The 9062-nt window shown below is 47.6% G+C and overlaps 1 long non-coding RNA gene across 1 annotated transcript; it reads right to left on the bottom strand.

The window, feature by feature from the left end:
* Nucleotides 1–1081: 1081 nt before the first annotated feature.
* On the bottom strand, nt 1082–3233 carry LOC129634404 (uncharacterized). Its single transcript, XR_008705609.1, has 3 exons — nt 3193–3233; nt 1763–1819; nt 1082–1547 (listed from the first exon to the last, which is right to left on the bottom strand). It is a non-coding gene; the product is annotated as an uncharacterized LOC129634404 (long non-coding RNA).
* Nucleotides 3234–9062: the final 5829 nt, after the last annotated feature.

Raw genomic sequence — 9062 nt, 5'->3', positions numbered from 1 at the left:
GGCAAGGACTCAGCCCCGGGGGCAAGGACTGAGAAGCAAGAACCAGTCTCCAACATTTAAGACCCAGTCCCCCCAGTGCAGCCCCATCCCCATGGGCTGAAAGTATATGTCATCCCCCCAACAGCAGAAAAGCTCCTCTTCAGGCTGCTGCCTGCTTGGAGCCTCACACTGGAGCTCTGTGTTTACACATTCAGGAGAATTGAATCTCCCATAATCATATATGTGACAAAGGGCTCGCTATAAGCAACGTTAATGAAGACAAATGAATGAGCCAAATGCTGCAGCTTGCACAGCGGCTCTCCAGGGCCCTGCCTTGCAGGGAGGCTGCTGGGAGGGGGAAGCTCATTCCTCGCTGGGCTGCTGCTCTTGCCGTGCCTGACGGAGATGTATGAGAACCCTCCCACCTCGGGGTGACTCACCACTGACTGCCCAGTGGGGGCAGGCCTCGCAGGGGGCTTTAAGGGACTTCTAAGAAGATTCAAAGAATGTGTTTATGCATTTTTTGGGGAAAGCAATCTTAGAGGAGATAGGCAAGTGGAGATTAGCTGGACACAGTGGTGTGATCACATTAAATAAACAAGCTCCCTGCATCGTGGTGGCTGCTGACTGGGAAAGCAGGTATTAGGATTTAATTCCAGCCAGTGAGTGACCACACCCCGAAAGGCATCTTGCTGAGTGCCATGAATCAGTCCTGCATCCAGGATGGGACTGGCTCTCAACGGAATTCTCTCCTAACCTTTAAGGCCATGTGTTTCTGCTCATTTCTCGTTGTGACAGAACAGAGAATATTTAACTTTGGGACTTTTACTCCAACCCTTCCTGCAGGGAGATGAGGGGATCACAGCCAGTAGAAAGAAAAAGAAGATACGTATAAATCAAGCAGCGTACCACTGGGGCGGGGGAGGCGGCTCTGTTCTGGCCCCAGATGACATGGGTGGATGGCAAGCAGACCCCACCCTGAAAGACTAAGTTGTGATGCTTAGAAGCAGCTCAGAGAATCTCGAGAGGTAGAAAGACAGTGGTCCAAGGTGCCTTTGGTGAGAGGATACAGAAACCTGCCTCATGAATAGGCAGAAGTGCTTGCTGTAAAAGCACCCGGACTCAGCAGCAGGGAGAGGTCCTCCGCCAGTTCCGCATTTGTCCTGTGTGGTTCAGGAGACTGCACAGTGGACAACGACTCGATCCCAGGGGAAGTCTCTGACAGGACATTAAAAAAAGATGCCCCTCAGAGTCTAAATGAAACACTCTCAGAATTTCCCATCACGAATTCAAGAAGTCAATTTTACTAGATCAATAGGAAGGGATTTGAAACTAATTAATCAGTGCAGAGATCAGATCAGCCAATGACAGTGAGACAAAGGGATGGAAACTTGGCAAGTCAGTGCAAGGCCTGCCTGGATTCAGACAGTGAGATAACACTGGGGCTCAGGCCCATGGAAGGAATTCCAACTGCTCAGTGAAGGGAAGAAAGTTGGGTGACGAATCCACCGTTTCCAGCCATCTTCAGGGGATATCCTCTTAATGACACTCAGATTGATTTTCCATTGCTGGAAGAAAAAGAAGGAAGTAGAGGTAATCAGAGGCCATAAATAACTTTTCATAAAGCCAGGCAGGTGGCTAAAAGAATGTATGTGTCCAGGAAAAATGAAGAACAAAAATAATGCGCAAGTTTCCACCGTCAACAGAGTGACTACGAGTCAGTAAAACTGGGATGGGAAACAATATGGAGTACCTTAACACCTTAAGTAGCCAGCAGCCATACCCTCGAGGTGCCAGCAGAGAATGGGGTCCTTCTCTCAGGCTCCAGTTCCCTCCTCGCCTAAAACAAAGGGTTGGGCCAGATGAGCGACAAGGCCTAAAGATGCTACTGTTTATTCCTGTTCTAGAGCCATACTGTGGAGAAGGCAATGGCACCCCACTCCAGTACTCTTGCTTGGAAAACCCCATGGATGGAAGAGCCTGGTAGGCTGCAGTCCATGGGGTCGCTGAGGGTCAGATACGACTGAGTGACTTCACTTTCACTTTTCACTTTCATGCAATGGAGAAGAAAATGGCAACCCACTCCAGTGTTCTTGCCTGGAGAATCCCAGGGACGGAGGAGCCTGGTGGGCTGCCGTCTATGGGGTCGCACAGAGTCGGACACGACTGAAGTGACTTAGCAGGAGCAGCAGAGCCATACTGAGAGGGGCACAGGTCAGTGTTGACCAAGAATTGGCCATAACTGTGTCATGGGAAGACATAGTCTTGCCTGGCTTTACTAGGTTATTTATGTTCTCTGATCACTTCTACTTCCTTTCAGCAATGGAAAAATCAATCTGAGTGTCACTGGCCATCACTGGGTCGTGGGAAGATTCCTAAATCAGGACTAGATCTGGCCTCAACACACTCCCATCACTTAATTTTTCAAAATCCTTTCAGAACCCAGTCAAGTTGTATCCCATTATTTTATACATGCCTAACACCATTCTGGCCACATAGTGGCTCAAAATGTACACATCCCTCACGTCTCCTGGAGCAGAGAAAAGCACTCAGCCTTTGGAGCCAGAAAGAACTGGGTTCAAATCCTCATCATACCACTAGCTGGTTGTGGGATTCTCAGTTGGTCACTTCCATACAATGGAACATTAGGCAGTATGAAGAAGAATGAGCTGGTTCTATAGGAACTCACATGGAAACATGCCCACAATATAAGTTTAAAGTACATAACAAATAAGAGTCAAACGATGAAAGCAAGTGTTCATCAGGGGATGATGGGCCAAAAAAAAAAAAAAAAGTAATATATATAAGAATGGGATATTATTCAGCCTTAAAAAGGAAGGAAATTCTGACATTCTGTAACATAGTTAAACCTAGAAGACATTATGCTAAATGAGATAAGCCAATCACAAAAGGACAAATGCCTAATGATCCCATCTATACTAGGTTCCTGGATTAGTTAAGGTCATAAAAATAGGAAGTAGAGTGGTGGTTACTAAAGGCTGGAGGAGGGGGACTGGGGAGTCAGTTACAATAAAAAGGTAAATGACAGAACAGTGAGTTTGGTATGCTCCAGTTTTGGTTAAAGCCTCTTTCCTCTCTGTGTGGTGTCTTTGTACAGAGGAACGTCTGGGAGGTTGCCTACCCCACTGGTAACAGGGTTCCTTTGGGGGAGTAGGACTGCAAAGGGGTGGTAACAGATGATTTACAAGTTACCTGCATCTCAAGGCATGAAGATTTGTGTTCAGTTTTGACCAGGCAATGTCAGTAAATTCTGACTCTCAAAACTCCCCTGTTTCAAAAGGAAAAAAAAGTATTTATCATTACTCTTGTCATTCCCTCCTGGGATGCTGTCTGTGGTTTTCTGTTTTTTACCAAACACAGTCTGGACGCCATTGCTTGGTATGTAAGACCTGTACAAATGGGCTGCCACCAGCCTCTCACCAGTCTCACTGAGCTGTCTCCAAGTGCCAGGATCACAGCCATTCAATTCTCCCTGAGCACAGTTCTTCACCTCTGTGGCCTTGATCAAGCCTTTCTCTCCAGAAACTGTCCTTCCCCTCAATCTCTGCCAGCAGCCCTCTCGTCCACTCCTCATGTACACAGTCTCTGAATCCCTGGATGGAAGCGATCTCTCCTTCCTCTCTCAATCATCACACCTAGCTCATCCCTGGCTCACTTGTGTGTACATCTTCTCTCCCCTCAGGGACTCCCTGCTCCTGGAGAGAAGGGATCGTGCCTCATGCAGCTTGGTAATTCCCAGGGCACCTACTATGGCATAATAACTTAAGAGCAACAATGGCGATGGTGGTGAGAGTTCCACATGGTACACCTCGCTCACCTCATCTGGTCCCAGCTGCTGCCGTTCACTGAATGCCTGTGAGCCAGGCTCTGAGGTCAGAAGTGACATATATCACCTCACTTCATTCTCACAGGACTTCTGTGGTATAGGTGTTATTATCCCCATTTTGCAAATAAAGAAACCATGGCTTAGAGATTAAAACACTTCCTAAGATCACACTGCAAAAGTGGAGATCTGCACTCAGGCCTGACTGGCTCTAAAACACGTGATCCAAATAATTATAATCAACTGCCTCCCCGGTATACTGGCACATGCAGTGGGCACTCAATACCTGCCTGTTTCATGACTGCAACTGGAGAAAAGGCACCATGCCATGGGCAGAGCACAATGGCCGTGGACTCAATGCTGTAAACAAAACAAAACAAAAAATACCCACAGTGCTCTGGGCTCCTTGGCCAGTGGAATTCCTAGAAGTGTCAGCTCACACCCGCTGGCAACATTTGAACGACACTCAAGACTGTTCAGGCCAACCACAGCTCTCCCTTTGCTCTCTTTCTCAATCAATTTCAGATACCCATTTCTCCCCAACCAAAGCTTCACCTTCTCCCCATCAACACCCAGGGGCTCTGCTCATGCGTGTCAATGGTTAAATCTGGAAAGTGGCGAGGAGGCGTGATTCTCCTGGATTCTGACCTCAGACACACAGATGCGAGGAAACGAGCCCTGCAGAGCTGATCTGGCCCACTTGCCTGCTCGTGCTCTCCAGAAGCAGCGATGACGAGGAACACAGGAAAGATTCTCAGATGTGGAGAACAGATTCTAGAGGCTCTAGGAAGGACAGGAAGGAGGGACCTGCCTGCTGACCTCCGTGCCTTAGGCCTTCTTCTTCAGAGGCAGGTGACCCCAGTACTTGGTGAATGTAGACGTGTACTGTCCACACATGCTCCTGGAAAACACAGAACAGGTTCCAAGACTTGGTGTGAAAAAAAGTATGTAAAACGTCTCATTAATAATTATGTCGATGACATATCAAAAAGATAACATTTTGGATAATTAGGTTAAATATATATATGGTTAAAATTAATCTTTAATTTTTAATATATATAGAAAACATGAAATAATATATATGATTTGCATTTGTTGCTTGCATTATATTCTCATTGGACATAGCTGATCAGACCTCTAGCTCCTCTGCTGTAGGTCCATGCCTGAGACTCTGGCTTTCCGGACTCAGATCAACCCCACCTGGGTTTTCTGTGCAGCCGCAGTTATGGTGCTTAGGGTTCCCCGCCTCTGAAGCCAACAGCCAAGTTTGAGAATAAGAAAGAACTAGACAAATGGAGAAAGTAGTATCGACATATATACACTATTGTGTATAAACCAGATAGCTGGTAAGAAAGTGAAAGTTGCTCAGTCGTGTCTGATTCTCTGTGACCTTATGAACTATACAGTCCATGGAATTCTCTAGGCCAGAATACTGGAGTGGGTAGCCTTTCTCTTCTCCAGGGGATCTTCCCAACCCAGGGATCGAACCCAGGTCTCCGATTCTTTACCAGCCGAGTCACAAAGGAAGCTCAAGAATACTGGAGTGGGTAGCCTATCCCTTCTCCAGTCAGTCTTCTCGACCCAGGAATTGAACCGGGGTCTCCTGCATTGCAGGTGGATTCTTTACTAACTGAGCTATTAGGGAACAAGTTGCTATATAACACAGGAGCCCAGCCTGGTGCTCTGTGATGACCTAGAGGGGTCAGATGGGGAGAGGGCAGGGAAGCTCAAAAGGGAGGAGATATATGTATAATTAGGGCTGATTCGCATTGTTGTAAGGCAGAAATCAATGCAACATTGTAATTTTCCTCCAATTAAAAAATTATAAAAAGAAAGAACTAGATCTTTGAGTATTCACTCACATTTCCCTCCCAGCCCATCTCCCTGGGACTGCTGCTGCTACTGCTAAGTCACTTCAGTCGTGTCCGACTCTGTGCCACCCCACAGACGGCAGCCCACCAGGCTCCCCCGTCCCTGGGATTCTCCAGGCAAGAACACTGGAGTGGGTTGCCATTTCCTCCTCCAATGCATGAAAGTGAAAAGTGAAAGTGAAGTCGCTCAGTCGTGTCCGACTCTTAGCGACCCCATGGACTGCAGCCTACCAGGCTCCTCTGTCCATGGGACAGCGGTTCTCAAAATGTGGCCCTTGAACCACCAACATCACTTCACCTGGGAACTTGTTAGAAACGCAAGGGATCAGGCACTATCCAGAACTGTGCATCCCTAAACCTTGAAGGCCTCTTCCATCATAGGTCAGTGCGGTAACGAAACGGGGAGATACACCTTAGATTTTCTAAGGTTGAAATAGCAATGTGGAAGGGGAACAGCTTTTCCTACCGTCCACCAAGAGGAAAGCAGCTGATGGTCAAGAGAGGCCTGGGCCACTTTCATCCTCTGAGGCTCTGGGCATGTGAAAACAAGTTCAGTTCAGTTCAGTCGCTCAGTCATGTCTTACTCTTTGCGACCCCATGGACTACAGCACACCAGGCTTCCCTGTCCATCACCAATTCCCGGAGCTTGCTCAAACTCATGTCCACCGAGTCAGTGACACCATCCAACCATCTCATCCTCTGTCGTCCCCTTCTCCTCCCACCTTCAATCTTTCCCAGCATCAGGGTCTTTTCAAATGAGTCAGTTCTTCTCATCAGGTGGCCAAAGTATTGGAGTTTCAGTTTCAGCATCAGTCCTTCCAATGAGTATCCAGGACTGATTTCCTTTAGGATGGACTGATTGGATCTCCTTGCAGCCCAAGGGACTCTCAAGAGTCTTCTCCAAAACCACAGTTCCAAAGCATCAAGTCTTTGACACTCAGCTTTCTTTTTGGTCCAACTCTCACATCCATACATGACTACTGGAAAAACCATAGCTTTGACTAAATGGACCTTTGTTGGCAAAGTAATGCCTCTGCTTTTTAATATGCTGTCTACGTTTCTCATAGCTTTTCTTCCAAGGAACAGGCGTCTTTTTATCATGGCTGCAGTCACCACCTATGGTGATTTTGGGGCCCAAGAAAATGAAGTCTATCACTGTTTCCAATGTTTCCCCATCTATTTGCTAAGAAGTGATAGGACCGGATACTATAATCTTTGTTTTTTGAATGTTGAGTTTTAAGCCAGCTTTTTCTCCTCCTTCAGTCTCATCAAGAGGCTCTAAAGAGTCTTCATAACTCTTTAGTCTAGTTCCTCTCCACTTTCTGCCATAAGGGTGGTGTCATCTGCATATCTGAGATTATTGATATCTCTCCTGGCAATCTTCATTCCAGCTTGTGCTTCATCCAGCCCAGCATTTCTCATGATGTACTCTGCATATAAGTTAAATAAGCAGAGTGATAATATACAGCCTTGACATACTCTTTCCCAATTTGGAACCAGTCTGTTGTTCCATGTCTGATTCTAACTGTTGCTTCTTGACCTGTATACAGATTTCTCAGGAGGCAGGTAAGGTGGTCTTGTATTCCCATCCCTTGAAGAATTTTCCATAGTTTGTTGTGATCCACATAGTCAAAGGCTTTGGCGTAGTCAATAAAGCAGAAGTAGATGTGATGTGAAAACAAAGGCATGTCCAAATAGGGTTTCAAAAATTGTGACATATTTTAAAAATTTAATAAATGAAGGCTTGTGCCACATGTAAAATTTAAAACACAAAACAGTGTGATCATCTATTCACAATATAATAGAAGGATTTATTTTTGAAATTTACAGGCATGGTACCAAAGTCTGGCAGAAATTTAAAGCCGATGATTGCTTCCTTCTTTTAGCCCTATTAGCATATCTTTGAAGATAAAAGTTTTAAAATCCAAATTTGAAGCCTTTGGTGAGTGTGAGAATTCTGGATGAAAGGCCTCCCTTTGCTATGTGCCCCCTCTCCGAGGGGACCCCTGGAGAGACGTCCTTTATAAATGTGGCCAGGGGCAGCTGGGCAATAGGGGTCAGCCAGCAATGGAGAGCCTGGCACCAGACTGCTGAGGTGGGTTGGGGGACACAGGAGAGAAATCAGGGTTCTGAGGGTGTGCCCAGGCAGTGCCAGCCAGCACTTTCCCATCCCCCTCTTCCCTGGTGGCTCAGATGGTAAAGAATCTGCCTGCAATGTGGGAGACCTGAGTTCAATCCCTGGGTAAGGGAAGATCCCCTGGAGAAGGGAGTGGCAATCCACTTCAGTATTCTTACCCGGAGAATTCCATGGACAGAGGAGCCTGGTGAGCTATAGTCCATGGGATCGCTAAGAGTCGGACACAACTGAGTGATTAACACACACATGTGATCAGTGTCCATGGCTGTAGCTCACCACCTTTCTGGCCTCTGGTGCCCCCGCATCCACAGGCTGAAGTGGAGCAATGACAGTTGCAAAACACCTTTACCAGTGAGATCAGTCCTCTGGTTTGATACACAGTTGCTGGGGAAGGGGAGGAATTGGAGAAACACTTGCCTGTATAGCACCTGCAGTAGTGTGGGTTTATAAAAGCACAGCTTCTTCTGTCCCAGAGGCTGGACTGGGTTCAGGGCTCAGGACTCCTTGTGATATTAGGCTTTAGGAAGAAGAGAAAGCAATGCCAGACTGAACAGTTCCTGCCTGGGCAGCGGGCACATCAGTGAGGAGTGTCACTGGCCGCAGCAGCATATGCTTTCTTCTTTGGGAGGTGAACTCAGAGACATGCTAACTAAAGGCCTTGCCAGCTGCAAACCTCTGAGGTCTCTTTGGAGGCCCCCAGCAAGGTCTGTGGCATTCAAGCAGTACAGGCAGCCTGGGTGCCACAGGGTGGAGCGGGGCGGGGGCGGGGAGGCACCGGGCAGGAAGAAACAGCAGCCCTTGCTCTCCTGGACTCTGCATCAGCAGCCACCACCGCCTTCCTATTTCCTGGAGATGTGGCCCCAGGCCTCATGTCATCCTCTCTCCAGAGAACCAAGGCTTCCAGGGACAAAGGTCACACCCAGGCAGATGTGGGTGAGAGCTGGGGTTCCAAGTCCAGGGCCAGCACTCACACTTCATGGTGTCCTCAGCCAGGGCAGGGTTGGTCTGAATCTGCCATTTCATTTTTCTCATCACTCTCCCTCTTGGTCAGCAGGTTCCTGAATTTCTCCAGACTATGGAAAATCCGAGAAGAAGGGGAGAGAAAGGGAGAGAGAGAAGGGAGGAGAATGAGCACGTGGGCCGTCCACTACCTCATGGCACTGGGGTGGTAAACATTTGGAGAGAAGCCAACCGTCTGGCGCCTCAAATCTTCCACATCTCTCCAGCCAAG

Source organism: Bubalus kerabau, chromosome 19 (genome assembly GCF_029407905.1).
Source record: "Bubalus kerabau isolate K-KA32 ecotype Philippines breed swamp buffalo chromosome 19, PCC_UOA_SB_1v2, whole genome shotgun sequence".
Lineage (NCBI taxonomy): Eukaryota > Metazoa > Chordata > Mammalia > Artiodactyla > Bovidae > Bubalus > Bubalus kerabau.
Note: the sequence above shows the minus strand (reverse complement) of the source record. Positions and strands in the feature narration are given on the sequence as shown.